Below are 17240 nucleotides of genomic sequence, written 5' to 3' on the forward strand. Positions count from 1 at the left end.
AGATAGTTCTATTAATGTACGTCACATGGTTAAGATAATGTATTTGCAAAGTTATTGTAGAATTGTTTCAAGGTTAAAGGATTATAAATAACTAGATGTGCATCTATAGGCAACTTGTTAAATAAATTATGGTATTTTTTCCAATGAAATATTATACGGCTCTAAAAGCAATGAAATGGATCTATACATACTTATTAGAGTGATCTACAAGTTGTAGTCTTAGGTTAAAAAAAAAAAACATGCACTAGGATTTAAAGTATGTTGCCATTTATAAGAGTATGTGTTTGTGTATAGAATGTCTTTGAAAGATTACACTGAAAACAGGGAAGATATTTACTTCTGGGAACCAAAGTGACCAGAGGACAAGAGTAAGAAATATGTTCAGTTTCCAGTGCCTTTTGGATTGTGTTTAATGGATATGTGTCACCTATTCAAAAATAATCAAATAATTCTAAAGAAAATGAATTCAAAAAATAAAATACACAAAATAGAAAATATAAGATACATATAATTTAACTGATTTCGCTTTTACTTTAATACCTTTATAGAATTTCAAAGGGGATATTTTTAAAAGCTTGAAATACTGTTCTTAATTTGGTCAGTGTCCTGTTTCCCCAAAGCTGTGCACTGAAGGAAAAGAGGGCGTGAATGACAGGCTTGTGGTCCTCAGCAGCACACTCAGGAACTGAGCTTTACAGGGACTGAGAATTTGGGGACTGTTAGAAACAGTTTTGAATGCTTGCTCTTGAAATTTTGGAAAATAGAAGGAAAAATTGGTCTTGTGGTAGATACTTCAAGATATACTTTTTAAATTTACCATGAGATTTGTGGTCTCATAACTCCCAGAGAATTAAAGAAATTACATCTCCACTTTTAAAAAACTTTTTCTCAAAGAACTCTTCCCTCACTATTTCTTTGGTTAGTAAAGAGTTAAATAAAAGTAAGCAGTGTGGTCTCCTTTTCAATCAATCCCAAAAGATCTTGTATTCATTTCTCCCTCAACCTATACATTCACCTTCTGACTCTGCTGAGAACAGAACAATGGGCAGATTCTAACTAACCATTTTTCTCTACAAAAGAATCTGCGTTTGGAAGGGTAAGGAGGGTTTTCTTGGGATTGTCACTAAAGAAAAAAGAAGAAAATGCTTCCACCAAGGAAAACAGAACAACAACCTGTAATCTTTCTTGATGCTTTTCTCAGCTTTCATTAGGCTCATGTGTGGAAGCAAGACAGAATGTTCAACACTGTTTATCTTGTTTGGGAAAGAAATGATTATTTAACTTATTTTAAACAAACACCAGGATAACAAATTTTGTGGAATGGATGAAGAATGTTGACCATCCACACTTTGCTCTCTTGAGTAGTGTTAGATATCACAGTTCCTTTAAACTGAATAAGACATCATGAACATTGAAAACAATATATCATTTGCAATATGTATAAATGTAAGAAAACAGATATATCCCTAAAAGTGAATATTGACGCGATTTCTTGGTGCAGAATGATCTGAGTGGTATTGCAAAATACTTGTTGAGGGAATGAGCCTACATAGTAAGAACCAATAATTCTACACCTCCGTCTTACAAGGTTTCACTAAAAATGACCAGAAAAGCATATAATTATAAACAAATAGCCCAAAGTTTAAACAATCTCAAGGAATCAAGACAGATGATTGTATGCCACCCACCTGATCATGAAAAATATCCTAATTTATCCCAATAGCTAGTTTTCTCCCTCATATTTTTGCTTTGCCAAACAGAACATTAATATCCTTCAAATGTTCTCTCTCCTATGATTTTGAATTTAGAAATATATAATGGCGACTCACGTGTTTACCCACACATATATTCACAAACATAGCCTGTCTATTTCAAACTCAAAATATAGGCAGTCAGTTTTAAGGCACTGCCTTTGAAAGCTTCATGGTCACAGGAAACATGGGCTGGCTTTCCCCTTTCCTGCCATCATCAATCACAAATTCAAACTCATTTTGGAATTAGCCACTGCCAAATATAATTAGAGGAGTGAATCCTCTGGGGAAAAACATCAGTAAACCCTCCACAATCCAGGAAGTTAAGCTATGGCATTAAGAAAACAAGCACTAAAACGCCTATGAGGAAAAGAGCTCATGGCCCAGGAACTCAACAAAACCAGGTCTTCACAGTAATGGTTTCTACCCTGGAAATCTAAAGACTTGTCTGTGTATTAATTACTGTCTTGTCATCTTTTGACAAGCCATTGAGTAGTTAAGTTTTCTTTTCTATAGGCACTCAGTAATTTAATTTACAAACAGAAAATTTATCTTTCAAGTTACTTATGTCTCATAGAGAAGGAAAAATGATAGTGACACTATTTGTTAAAACCTACTTTGTACATTGACATTTTGCACATGTGAATGTGTGATCTCATCATAGTTATCAAAAAAATCATACATGGTAGATGTTATATTAGTTTCCTATTGCTGCTGCAATAAATTATACACTTAGTGACTTAAAACAATAGAAATTTAATTCTCTTTAAGTTGTGGAGGCCAGAAATCCAAAATAAATTTTATAGAGCTAAACATCAAGTGTCATTGGCAGGGTTCTTTCTGTGGGCTCCCGGGGAGAATCTGTTTCTTATTCTTTCCAGTTTCTGGTGGTTTCTGGCATCCCTTGGCTTGTGGCTGCATCACTCGAGTCACATCTCATTTTTCTCTTCTGTAGTCAGATATTCCCTCTATCTCTCTCTCATAAGGATACATGTGATTACATTTATTATCTACAAAGAATCTGTCCATCAAAATCCTTAACTTAATTACATCAGCAAAGTTCCTTTTGCCTTATAAGGTAACATATTTACAAGTTCTGGAATTATGACATAGACATCTGTAGGGGGCAGTATTCAGCCAACCACAAATAGTATTATTCTTGTTTTATATAGATGAAGAAACTAAAAGTCAGAGATATAAGCATCTTGCCCACTTTCATAGAGCTGGTACAAACAAAATTCAAAGCCCTTATTGGTTGCCCTACACTGAGCAAAAGATTTGTATTTGAAAATTATTTCAGAATTTTGAAATATATCATAAAACAAAAATGATATTAAACTGAAAATATGACTTGAGATCTTTGTTTATAATTGATGTTTTCATGTATTTCAAAAAGACATATAAGATAAAGTTTGTGCTATACAAAAATATTTCCAAGTCTATCAGCTGGAAAGGGGTGAAATTCTATTCTGTTTCCACAAAGACTAAAACTTACTCCAGGTTCATTTATGGAAATGTTTAAGCATGTGAATGTAAAGTTATTGACTACAGATAATTAATGGCCATTTTTTTATAAAGCCAAATAGAGATGATCTCTTGGATTTAAGTTTCAGCAGATGCTCCAGAGGCCTAGAAATGGGGAGGAAGGGTAGGAAAGGAGTGAGGAAGAGGCTAAGCAGGCTAAGCTTTGGAGCTGTCAACCAGAGCTCCACTTCTATCTCTTTCATATTTAGGAGTCTTAAGTGAAAACCCATCTGGGAGTAATTTTTCTACTGCTAAAATTAATTTGAAAATCATTAGTCTTAACTTTTAAGGACTTTTGTGATTACTAATATGTCTATTACACATCTAATGTGTGTGTATGTGCCAGAGAGAGAGAGAGAGAGAAGAAAGGAGAAAGAGAGATAAGAGAGTCTTAATCTCTACACAGTGGATTCCTCCATCATTACTGCCATCTCCAAATTAGTTGCCCACCCCTCCAGACAATTCAGCCAGATCACAGTCTTTAGGGTTGTGAACCTCATCAGAGTGAATGAATCAGGTGTGCCCCACACAACATGTTCAGCCACTCTTTCTAGCCACTAGGGTCTCTTTAGTAAACCACTTCTTCAAGTGTGCTAGTCTATCATCACAGCACTAAACACTTAAAGCCCTCTCGACGTCAGCCATTGACTCCCTTCACAGTGAGCCACATATGCAGGCACTTCAGTTGTGTCTACAAACACACACTAGTAGGGGGAAAAACAAAGTGAAAAACAAAGCGAAAAACACTGTTTATTTTGCAAACAACTTCTCAGAAACCATATATTCTTCTAAATTTAGTTGATTATTTTCAAAATAACTTGGCTGAATACAGTTTTTTTTTTAACACCTTCGAACCAGTCTTTCTTTGTTGAAGTATGCTTTCCTATTTGTGAGACGCACATAAGGACTCCTGCAAGGTCGAACAGTTCCTAGTGTAATCAGCTGGTAACCTCGGTTCACACAGAAGGTAATATAGAAGCTACTTCTATTATGTAAGTTCCTCTCCTGGTAACAGCTTGTGGTAGTGTCTAGAAATCACGCTAATGCATAAGAACCAACAGAATACTTAAGTACTTCATACCATCATCTAGGCTCCTAGAATGACAGTTGACCCTTGAATAATGTGGGGGTTGGGGTGCCAACCCTCCAAGCAGTCGAAAATCTGCATATAACTTTTGACTCCCCCAAAACTTAGTTGTCCTTCACTATCCACGGGGGCTTGGTTCCAGGATTCCCCTCAGATTCCAAAATCGGTGATGCTCAAGTCCCCTACATAAAATGGTATAAATCAATGCATATAGCTGGCCCTCCACCTTCAGACTCCCAATCATGGATGGAAAACAGTATAGGTATTTATTGAAAAAACTCCGTGTATGAATGGACCTGAGCAGTTAAAACCCCGGTCATTCAAGGGACAACTATACTTGAGAGATTTAAAGCAACTTCAAAAGAATTAACTATGCAGTAGGTCATTTATTCCTTCATTCATTCACTTAGTTCCCCCTCTATACATACCACTATTTCTTTCATATTAATAAAAGGACAAAATCTTCTTTGTAAAATGAGGCAAATTGTATTAACTTTCTTGAGAATTATTTGTGGAACCTATTCATTTCCTATATACTTTTTCCCCCAGTGCCCATTGAAAATTAGAAAAGATGATTTAAATCATGAAGATATAACTTAACTGGGTATATCCCAACCAAATACAATTTATTAAACATGCAAATTTCAAGATAGTTTGTGTTTTTATTGTTTACAAAACGTTTATTTTGCAAACATGCTTTAAAACATTTGTGAGAACCTATGGTGAGTATACAAATAGTATCACTCCTTGTGAATTTTTTTTTCAGAATAAAAGCTCCAGTGAGTAGCCCAGAGTACAAGATGTCACTAAGGTGGGGTGGAGAGAGAGAGGCAGCTATGCTGACAGAGCACTATAGATATGTACAGAGGAGATAATCAGCTGTCATTGAGAAAGGCTTTGCATGAGTGGCTTACAAGCATTATTAAAATTGCCTCTAGCTGCAAACAATCAGCACGGGGGAAGGCCGAAAAGAAAGTGAGGACACCAAGGTCTGGGGTAGGGAATTGCTACCCCCCTCCCCACCGCCAGCCTAAAGAACTTATCTTCTTAAGATCAATTCCCTAATACACTAGTCTTTAGAAGGAAAAAACTCTCTGCTTGCCAATTAGGCTGGTTCACAGTTACTTCTTGTATCTCTGTCTACCTTTAACCCATCATTTCCCATTTTGTTTTCCACAAAGACCACATTCCTAAAGCATTCAAAAAAGAAGTGGAGTTCCACCCCCCTGCCTAAAGAACTTATCTTCTTAAGATCAATTCCCTAATACACTAGTCTTTAGAAGGAAAAAACTCTCTGCTTGCCAATTAGGCTGGTTCACAGTTACTTCTTGTATCTCTGTCTACCTTTAACCCATCATTTCCCATTTTGTTTTCCACAAAGACCACATTCCTAAAGCATTCAAAAAAGAAGTGGAGTCGCCTAGATGAGCAGCTGGTAATGCCCAAATCATTCGTAAGACAGCAGAATGGGACTCTGGAATTGGAGTACCTGGCTGCAGCAGTTCCACACACTTCCCTCTTCCCATGAACGTGTTGGCAGTATGCATCAGTGAGCCAGAATTCAAGTGCTGTTATGAGTCACATTTCACACACCTTGGCTACCGAGGAGTGTTTCGGAAGCAAACACCTCATCAGCTTGTAGACTTGGACAAACAAGCCTCTTGAGAATCACAAGTGATTTTTTCCCTCTCTTCTAAGTAGGCTCCCTCTCCATCATTGTTTCAGTGTAGACTCTGAAAGGCAATCCTCTAAACAAAAACACAGAAATTCAAGCAGATTAGACTTGCCAGTCAATGAAATTGCAAGAGTACAGAGGATAGACAATCTAAGGTTGAATTGAAGGAAAGTTGATGTGATCCTCTCATTTCTTCTCCTGCTTTACCCCATTTGGCTGCAATAGAAGAGAATGTCTGGTCCTAGGCATTGTAGTCTATGAACCATGGAAATCCATATTGGTTGTTGTCTCCCTTTGTGACTTTAACCTCCATGATACCAACCAGTCAACCAAGTCCAGCCTTTTTATTCTGGTAAGGCTCATTTATCTGCACTTTTGCCCTATGACCTAACTCAATTTCTGATTCTAGAAATTATAGCTTCCTCAGAATGTGTCAGGGATTTGAAAGACAAGCTACTTCTGCCTAAATAAATAAAATAAATAAACAAATACAACAAGAATTTGCTTCTCTGAAAAGTGTGCTTTTCTCTATCATTAAACATCATGTCATACATGCAATGGATGTAATGGCTTATAGATGTATCACCCCAATCTCTGCCTTCATAATCACATGGTGTTCTCCTTCTGTGTATCTTTATCTCTATATCTAAATTTCACTTTTTAATAAGGATACCAATCACATTGGATCGGGGTCCACCCTAATGACCTCACCTTACCTTGATAATCTGCAAATACCCTATTTCCAAGTAAGGTCACATTCACAGGTAGTGGGCGTTAAGACTTCAGCATCTTTTGGGAGACACAATTCAACCCATAACAGATGCTAAATAAATGTCTGCTAAATCTAAATTAATTGTGCTTTATAAATTGCAACTCTCCTGTCCAAAAAGTACAAGCAGAAAATATTTCATTACCAGACACTTCAAGTAGATTCAGAAAAGAGTTACAGCTATTAATCAAAGTTTTTAGCCATGGATGTTTTAAAACTGTAGCGAATATTGTACATTTTAATGAGTAAGTTGACTCCTTTTATAAGTCTACCTGTATTATTTTCGGATTTGTGTTTTGTCCTGGTGGAGTCATGTAGGTTGACCCTCCTCCTGTGGTGGCATTTCCCACAATCTGCTGTTAAAACAGCTGTTTACTCTCAGAATCAAGCCCACCTGTAAACCCTCCGCAGCTGGGTTTGCAAGTTAGCTGAGTAGAGAGCTACACAGAGCAGGCTGCATGGAAGCTCCATCGCAATCCAATGAAAGTTTACTTTTGTTAAGTTATTTAGGTCTAAAGAGTTGTTTTATATCCCCAATCAATGGAATATAATTTGACCTCAAAATTTTCACAATCCATACTATTCACTATAGATTTCTCCAATTTGTGTATTTTCCTACACCAACTTTGAATTCTTTTTATTTCCTCCCTCCCCCACCCCAGAAATACAAAAGCATGAAGCTCTTGGGTTCAAGAAATCCTTTAATAACTGACAGTAGATGAGAACAAAGATTTAGTTTGTAACAGAGTTACTTATTAAGGGTATTTTTGTTCTCCAAATTAATTTTTCCCCAATATGGCTACAACACTAGGTGCCAAGCTCTACTTGGATGGAGTGGCATATGGCTGCCAGTTATAAAAACAAGGTCATGAAGCCCTCCTGTATTTGCATTCCAGGTTCAAAGATCTACAGAGAATTCTCAGTACCTGTACTAATTTTACAAAGATGTTTCAAGCTGTCAGGATTCCAAGCTGACTACTCTTTAGAAGGAGCAGAAGAGAGAATAATGATGTTAAGTTTTATTTATTGAAAGTGGAAAGTGAATCATGCTTCTCAAACTGTGTTAGATGCCCATACATATCACCTCTAACCTTCAAACCAATCCTGTAAGAAAGGTATTATTATACCAACATGGCAGAAGAGGAAACAGAGACTCTGAAAAGGTGAGTAGCTTGCCCAAAAACATAGTTGACAAGAAATAGAACTAGCGTTCTATTCCAGGTGCCAAAGTCTACTCTCTTTCTCTTTTATCATAGCATTAATACCTAATATGTTTCACTCTATTAATTAAATAAAAGGTACCCCCAACACACACTCTTGTTATATTCATGAGAAAAGCTTATTAGAGTCACTGGTAACTGCTCTTTTTTGAAAAAATTATGATACGAATATTCTTTCTATTTCTGTTTAGCATGGTAATCTGTAGATATTTGAATCTCTCGTCAGAAGTCCTAGATCTAACAAGATAGGGAGAGAATACTATCTTACATGCCATTTTTTGAAAATAAAAATTTATAAATAAATTCATACTTAATTGAATCCAACAGCAAACACTAATAAGAATGTACAGCTTACAACAGGGGTCAGCAAACTATCACCCATGGGCAAAATCCAGGCTGCTTCTTGTTTTTGCATGACCCATAAGCTAAAAATGGTTTTACATTTTTGGATGGTTAAAAATAAATCAAAATAAGAAGACTATTTCATGAGCATTATATGAAATTCAAATATCGATGTTCATAAATAAAGGCTTTTTTGGAGCACAACTACCTGCCCTCATTCATTTATGTACTGTCTGTGGCTTTGATATACAACAACAGAGTTGAGTAGCTATGACAGAGATTGTACAGCCACAAAACTAAAAATATTTACTACCTGGCCTTTTACAGAAAGTTTGCCAAACCTGATTATACTAGTCACTATGGAAGGATCGATTAAAGTTAACTAAAATAAAACCTAGACTTTGCTTTCAAGGAAAGTACAATCTAGAAAGATAGGATGTAAACAATTACTTTAAGGACAGATAAAGCAAGATCAGTGTCATAAAGGATGTTCAATGTCAGTGAATATGTAAAGGAGGGGAAGATGTAAGACGGTATAGATGGAATTTACAAAAAAATAATTCATAAGTACAGAGAAAAGATTGGTGGTTGCCAGAGATAGGATTGGAGAGCAGTGAAATGGATGAAGGTGGTCAAAAGGTACAAACTTCCATTTACAAAACAAATAAGTTCTGGGGATGTAATGTACAGCATGGTGATTATAGTTAATAATACTGTATTGTATATTTGAAAGTTGCTAAGAGAATAGATCTTCAAAGTCCTCATCACACACAAAAAATATTTGTGATTATGCATAGTAATAGACGTTAACTAAACTTATTGTGGTGATTATTTTGTAATATATACATAAATATTAAATTATTATGTTGTACACCTGAAACTAATATAATGTTACATGTCAATTATCTTCATCACGGTTTATGTAATAACTACTAATCAGGCTTAGTGCACAGTGGGCCCCTTTTGTCATTCTTTATTCTGCTATACACACACACACACACACACACACAGTTTTTGTCATTCTTTATTCTGCTACATACACACACACACACACACACACACACACACAGACAAAAGATCATAAAAAGTATTTTTCAAGGATACCATTGTTTTCAAAATTCTATTTTTATTAAGTCCCCAAAATATACTAAAGTCATATATATGGAACTCTCATGCATTCTCCATGAATTTTAGAGCTTAAAGGAATTTAGACATCACTTAATCCAACACTTTCATTCTACAGCTGAAAAAAGTGAGCCCAGAAAGGTAAAGAGAATTTTCTAGATCAAACAACTAGTCAATGACTGAGCTAACAATAGAACAGAGAAAGGGATCTATAATTTCTAGAATACCTGCTTTCACATACATTTTCTAATTTAACTTTCACAGCCCTGAGGTTAATATTATCTCCATTTTACAAAACGAAATCCTGAAACACAGAGAAAGTAAAAGATTACCCAATGTCTCACAGCTACTTTTTATAGAAGTCAGGAACTAAAGCTTGGACTTCACAGCTTCTGATTTTTCTACTTTATAATCTTCCGGAGACCTTTAATAGAGATGGTTGTACCCTAGAGTACATGATTCTCCTAAGTTCCAAAAAGAAGGGATCCAGCTTCAGAACCACATAGTGACCAGAAAACTGTGGTGTTCTTAAACCACCACACACATACCTTATCCTCAGCATAGTTCTGACAATCTTTATAAAACAACATTGGTCATTTATACATTTGCCTTATATCATTCTTTCCTAAAATCAAATCTGTCAAGGTGAACATCTAGCAATGTTGATTCCCTTTCAGGAGGGCATGAGGTAAAAATCTGGCAGTAATAGTTATGTTGTGCATTAGGCATGCACTAGGTCAGACTAATGAATCATTTATTTTCATCACAAAGTATGATATAGACTTACATGTTAATCTAGTCTTTAGAACTCAGACTCTTGACCATTTATTAGTTACAATATATGATTATGCTATAATAATATATTCACTTTTTTTAAAAAAACAACACACTATAACTTTTACCCTCAAAGGCCCTGTATTCATCAAAAAACATGGTAGAGACTGGCTGGATGTTCACCGTGACCATTTCCTCTCTTTCTTGAACTTAAGACTGGACTACATTTCTTCACCTCCATTGCAGTTAGATGTGGCCCTGTGACTGAGCTCTGGCCAGTGAAATGTGGGCAGAAAGGAACTATGCCTTTCCCAGGCCTGCCAATAAAGCCTTCAGTATACTCATCCATATTCCCTTTCTTTCCCCATCTGTTAGCCACACACAGACAATCAGCTAGAGATCCTCAAGACCATCTAAAAGGTGACTGAGCTACTAAAAGGAAAAAAACTGGATTCCTAAATGACTGCATGGAGTAGAGCACTTCCCTCTGACCTGCACTGAACTGCTAGAAAAATACAGAAATAAGCTTATTGTGCTAAGTCACTAAGATCTGGGGTTGTTTTCATAAGTTTGGAGTCAGCCCTAAAGATTCAAAAGCTATTTCATTGGAAAATGATATGCCATGGCTCATATATTTCTAGCTGTTTCGTTTTCTTGTTTCTTTTGTATTCTATCTCATTTTATTTTGAATATTTATATCCTCGGTAGAGATAGTTCATTGTTTAGGGTGAATTTGAATGTTGGCAACAACCAAATGACATTTGATACCAAATTTTTATAAATAACGGTTAATCAAACTATAAAAATATATAACAGGAAAAGATTAATTAAGCAATGAAGTTATTAATCAAAAGTAATATATGACTCTAAAGCAGTGACTCTAATGTAAATACAGCCTATAACCTATTTTGTAGATGAAGTTTTACTGAAACACGACCACGCTCACTGTCTGAATACTGTCTGTGGCTGTTCTCATAGACCACAACAAGAGTTGAGTAGTTGACACTTGACCCACAAAATTTAAAATATTTACTAAATAATGCTTCATAGGAAAATTTGTTGACTATTGCTCTAAAAGAACACTTATTTCCTATTTTAATTGGCCTACTGACTTGGAACATAATTCCAAAATAGAAATTCTCAAAAGTTTTATATGTACCGGCATTGTAGGACCAATCATAGAAACCCCTGAGAAAATGACCGAAAAAAATATGACTAATGAAAATATATATTCCACAAGATTAGTAAAACTTTAGTAACTCACACAGTAATACCTTTAACAAAGTTAAAAGGCAAGTTACATACTAGCAGAAAGTATTTGTTGATAAAGAATTAGTGTCCAGAATAGATAAAGAACTACGAAAAATACCGAAAAGACAAACATACTAATAAGAATATGGGGAAAGGATATGCAAAGGCAATTCACCAAAAATAAAATCTCAATGTCCAATAAACTTATGTAGAAAATGGTCTACTTTACTAATAATCAAGGAAATGCAAGTTAAAGCAACAATGAGATACTATTTCATACCCATAAGAGTGGCAAAACTTTAAAATGTGAAAATCTCAAATGGTGGCAAGAATGCGGCAAAGTGGAAACTTTTGCTAGTGGGTGTGTAATTTGTGTTATCACTTTGGAAAACAATTTGGAGATTCTTAGACAGGCTGACTCCATGCATGCATACTTTGCAACCTAGCAATTCTATGTCTAGAAATGTGCATAAGGAGACTATCCTAAGATGTTTATTGCAGCCCTGTTTGTAATAGAGAAGAGTGGATAACAGAACCGAGGATTATTCAGATGTGTAAAATTATAGGAGTTAAATGAATTAACCACTTCTACCTGAATACATCTAAAAAATGTGATAGTGAATTAAAAAGCAATTGCCAAGGAATACACATAGCATACCATGTAGGTTAAATTATTAAATATGCAGAATTACACATTTTTATACCCTTTTATGTAGTAGAATTACAAACACAATTTTAAGGTAAAAACAAAGTAAAAGTTAAAAAAAATACAGATCAATTTCAGATGAAAGTTATCTCTGAGGCAGGAGAGAAAGGGCATGGAGGGGGTGGTGCACCTTAGCTGTAATCTCATGGCTATTTCCTTAAAACAGAGAAAGAATGAAAGTAAGTGTGGCAAAAAAATCATAGTTTATTAGGTGGTTGACAAGTAAATATCTACTTATTACATTTTTTATATTTTTCTGTATATTTGATACATTTTATATATTTATAACATGTATATTGTAGAGACTAAAAAGGAAAAAGTCACTCCCTATTGTGGCTGCAATGGATTCTCTGTTCCTCGCACACAGTAGGACTCTAAGTAGAATGCAGCACGACATTCAGAAGACCTTGAAATGTCTGTCCAAGCAAGCCAATTCCCATGACATTTTTTTGCTTTTGGATTTTCGAAGAAAGGAAATGATCTGTGAACTTCAAATAAGTGTTTTGATCTTTCTGTTCCCTATGGGATTATTGGCTCTACAAAGTCACGACTTCCCCATATTTTGTGATGTTAATCCATGATTAGGCATCTCCTCCTCCTCTCAATATCAGTTTCCTTCCATTGCCTCTGAACACAGATGTAATAGAGACTGCGGACCATGGATCAGAGCCTAGAATATGCTCCTGCTTCAGTCTATATCCCTTGTTAGGTCTCTGGTGCAAAGTCATTTTCTCATGATGCAACTCCTAGAAATAGGTTAAACCCTTTCCCTTCATTGTACCATGTCATTGAATTCTTCCATTTTCAACACCTATCACAATCATAATTAATTAACTATTATGTTAATATACAATTGATGTTTGACTTAGTCAGGGTTCTTCAGAAAAACAGAACCAATGCGGGGGGATGGGAGAGGGAGAGGGGGAGAGAGAGAAAAGAGGAGATTTATTAATAGGAATTGGCTCATGCAGTTATAGAGGCCAAGAATTCTCACAATGGGCCATCTGCAAACTGGAGAACCTGGAAAGCCAGTGGTATAATTCAGTCCAAGTCTGAAAGCCTGACAACCAGGGCGACTGATGTAAGTCCCTGAGTCCAAAGGCATTATGACCATGTCTGTGTATCCCTCAGGACAATAGGTTCACAGAGTAGGCCTTCAGATCAGACTTGTCCACAGCAGTGTCCCCAGAAACAAATTCTGTGCCTAGAATAGATATTCACTAATTATTTGTAGAATAAAGTTCTACTTTCTACTGAAGTACAAAGTCTTTTCTAGAGTTAAAGCCAGGGCGTGAAATCCATGCTTGCTCAGTATACACACTACAACAGGTAATGGATTAATAGTACTCTGAAGACCTGATTTCCAAACCTGGTTTGGCTGCTTCTTAGCTTCAGAATCCTCATAATGTTAGGAGCACCAAGGAAAGTCTGCAGCCATCAAAGGAGAGGCAACGTATCCAGTTGTTAAGAGACTCAACTCTCTCATTCATTCGATGTGTGGTCTCGGGCAGTTTGTTTAACCTCTAAGTCTGTCTCTTTATCAAAAACAGAAAGCAATAATTGTACCCACAGTGCTGGTTGTAATGGGTATTGTTGACAAGTATAAAAACACTGAGTAGTGATCTTGAACTATAAAAGCAATTAAGAAATATAAAAAAGAAGGAAGAGAACGAGAAGATATAGAAAAGCTTGTAAACTATAAACTATAATGTAATGTGGTATTATTATTATGTGCAAAATGTTATACCATGCTCTACTGCAAATGTAAAGAAATACAAAAGGGATGTCACGTGTGTCCTTTCCCTTAAGCAGCTCACAGTCTCAAAGAGAAAGTAATGAGTGCACATGTTAAAATGAACAAATGATCTGGTAACTACTCTCCTTAGTGTTTATGCAAATGAGTCGAAAGCTCATGTCCACACAAAAACCTGCACATATATGTTTAAATCATCTTTATTCAGAATTGTCAAAACTTGGAAGCAACCAAGATGTCCTTCAGCAGGTGAATGATAAATAAACTGTGGTACAACCAGACAGTGGAATATTATTCAGCACTAAAAAGAAATGAGCTATCAAACCATAAAAAGACATGGAAAAACCTTACTTGTATATTACTAAGTGAAAGAAGATAATCTGGAAAGGCTACATACTGTATGATGACAACTATATGACATTCTGGAAAATCAAAACTATGGAGACAGTAAAAAGATTAGTGGTTGCCAATAATAAGAGGAGAAAGAGAGAAGCGCAAGGGAATTTTAGGGCAGTATGATACTACAATAGAGATATATGTCACTATACACTTGTCCAAACCCATAGAGTGTACAACACCAAGAAAGAATCAACCCTAATGTAAACTATGGATTCTGGGTGATACTGATGTGTCAGTGTAGGTTCATCAACTGTAACAAATGTACCTTCTGGTGCAGGGTGTTAACAGTGGGGAAGGCTGAGTGTGTAGGGGGGGGCCTCTGAAATTTTGTACTTTCTGTTCGATTTCCTTGTAAATCTAAAACTGCTTTAAAAAATAATCTATTCAAAAATAATAATAATGCAAGGCAGTCCTGAGTGTCAGTGGGGTGGGGTAGACCAAAATGCTAGAGGAGTCAGCAGAGACCAGAGGTGTCGACAGAAAGGCGACGTGAGTTCTTCCTAGAAGACAGAAGTGGGATGTGTCCATGAACCGAGGAACAATGATGAGGCCTACAAGAAACCCCGCCCATCCAAACACTGCTGGGGAGGGGCAGGAGGAAGCCTCTTTTTCCAAGAACAAATTTAAAGGGCTATATCTAAACTATTTACAGTAAAAAGAGCAATAACCACTCATTTCAATAAACAAAAAATATTTACTATGCCCAGTCTTGCTCCTCTTGGTTATTTCTATTTATTTATTTATTTTTGTTAAATACTCAGTGTAGAGTGCAATTTGCTGCTCCATTAAAAAAAAAAAAAGTCTTTTTTTCCATTCTGTTTTGGTTTGTGGGTTTTTGTTGTCATTTCTTCCTAAAGCGCTGTTTCCTCACATTTGCATCTCCCAGCCTTTTTAATGTGATATTCCATTTAAACTGCCTTTTAATTGTACGTGCCGCCTTGGCAGAACATGACTGATGTACTCACGTTAATTAGGGCTCCAGTCAGCAGCCGGTGCCAGCTGGAAACTGAGAAACAAGCGTAAATTATTCTGTCATCAATCAGCTCGAAAATGTTTGAATCACTAATTAGTTTGCAATTTGGGTGACAGTTTATCTGACGCAGGCAGTGTCAGAAACTTCAGATCTTAGATGAATAATTTGCCAGGAACAAGCACAGATTCCCTGCTTTTAAATACAGGAAGGTTTATCTGCACGTTGAAAGGTGGCTCAGCAATCTTCATTAACTTCCAACTGGGACTATGTAAATCAGCGATCAGCATGAGCCTCTTCAGGCCCTGGTGGCTTAGCAGATGATATTTAGAAAAAGAAAACCTCTTTCTCTTCTTTTTTTTTTATTAATAATTCATAAACTGATAGACAAGGGTGTTTGGGCTTTAACAGCTTTAAAAATCACAATGGATTTTTTTTCTAAAAAAGCAATCACTCCCCCTTTTACATGAAAATTAGTTGTGCTGTATCTTGCTGTTTAACTGATTTATTCTCCTCCATCATCACGTGACTGGAATGTTAAATGAGAAGTGATTATTAGCCCTTTCAAGAAGGATCGTTATTGGGATTTTATTAAATGGCAGACTTATGTTTCCATTTAAAGGGAAAGGTAGGTAGACTAGGGTGAGAGCAGGGGGCAAGAATAAGCAGTAAAAAATTAAAAAGAAATTTTTGTCTAAAAACATCATAAAATCTATTTTTTATCCAGTTACTAATGCCAGAACAGTCCCCGGTTATTTGAATCAAGGATCAGGGCTGTGTTAATAACTGTGGTGTTAACTGTCGATGGGACAGGATGTCATCTGTGGGATACTTTAAGATTATGGTGTGATTTGGATCTGTAGCTCCACTGCTATTCAATTCTAGAATGGAGAAGGAGAAGAAAGGAAGATAGGCGAGTTTAGAGTATTTCCTGCCCTCTTCATAGCCAGCTTTGAGGGCTAGAGCACCTGGAGAGGGAGGGGTTTAAGGTGTGATGGGAAGAATATGGAATAGTGGGCAGTGGGAACTACACAACTTGGTTCCGTGCTAAAGCCTCCATAACCAGAAAGAAAACAAGGCGAGAGAAACAAAGCTAAAAGCTTAGTATATATCTTTATTCTCTCAAAGCAAGGCCCTAATTTCCTTTGCAAAGGATTTTCTTGATAATCTCCCATAGCCCCAAAACCACTCTGTCAATCATGCTTCCTCACAGAATTCCGTTAACCATTTTATGCCCAATGCCACTTCCTGAGTTGAGGGAGTAGGGTAGGGGAGGGGAGGTCTTTCTACTAGATCAGCAAAATGAGTTTCTAAGCGGATAACCCCCTTCATTCTTTTCTCTCCCCCACTGATTCTGCATCCCCGCATCAGTCCACTGAACTCATTCCCCAAGCAAAGGTAGATGAATGGAGAGGAGGAAGGAAGCTATGTTTGGCAAGGGCAATGAAAATAGCAAAAGATAAAAAGTCCAGAATTCCCATGATGTTTGACAGGACAGTGAAATAAATAATCTGACTAGTGAACACTTTAAGTATAGAAAGGAGACATTTATCTTGTGGATAACAGAAATTCATTCAAATTTTCCAAATGAGGAGGAAATGTAATGAAGTTAGTGAAATATACAATTTCAACAATTTGAGTAATTCTATTTGAGTCGTGTGCCTTAGATTATTTAAATACATTCCCTTTCAATCTGCCAAAGTCCTTCATGTTTTAAATACATTCCCTTTCAATCTGCCAAAGTCCTTCATTCAATTAAAGGATAATTTTAAGAAAGTTTTTGTAAAAACGTAAATATAAAAAAAACTGATGAGATAAGCTTCGGTCTCAGAGAAAATATTAGCAAATCATAAACCCAGCGAAGAACTAGTATCTAGAATATATAAAGATCTGT

This window comes from Pteropus alecto, unplaced genomic scaffold (genome assembly GCF_000325575.1).
Source record: "Pteropus alecto unplaced genomic scaffold, ASM32557v1 scaffold95, whole genome shotgun sequence".
Classification (NCBI taxonomy): Eukaryota; Metazoa; Chordata; class Mammalia; order Chiroptera; family Pteropodidae; genus Pteropus; species Pteropus alecto.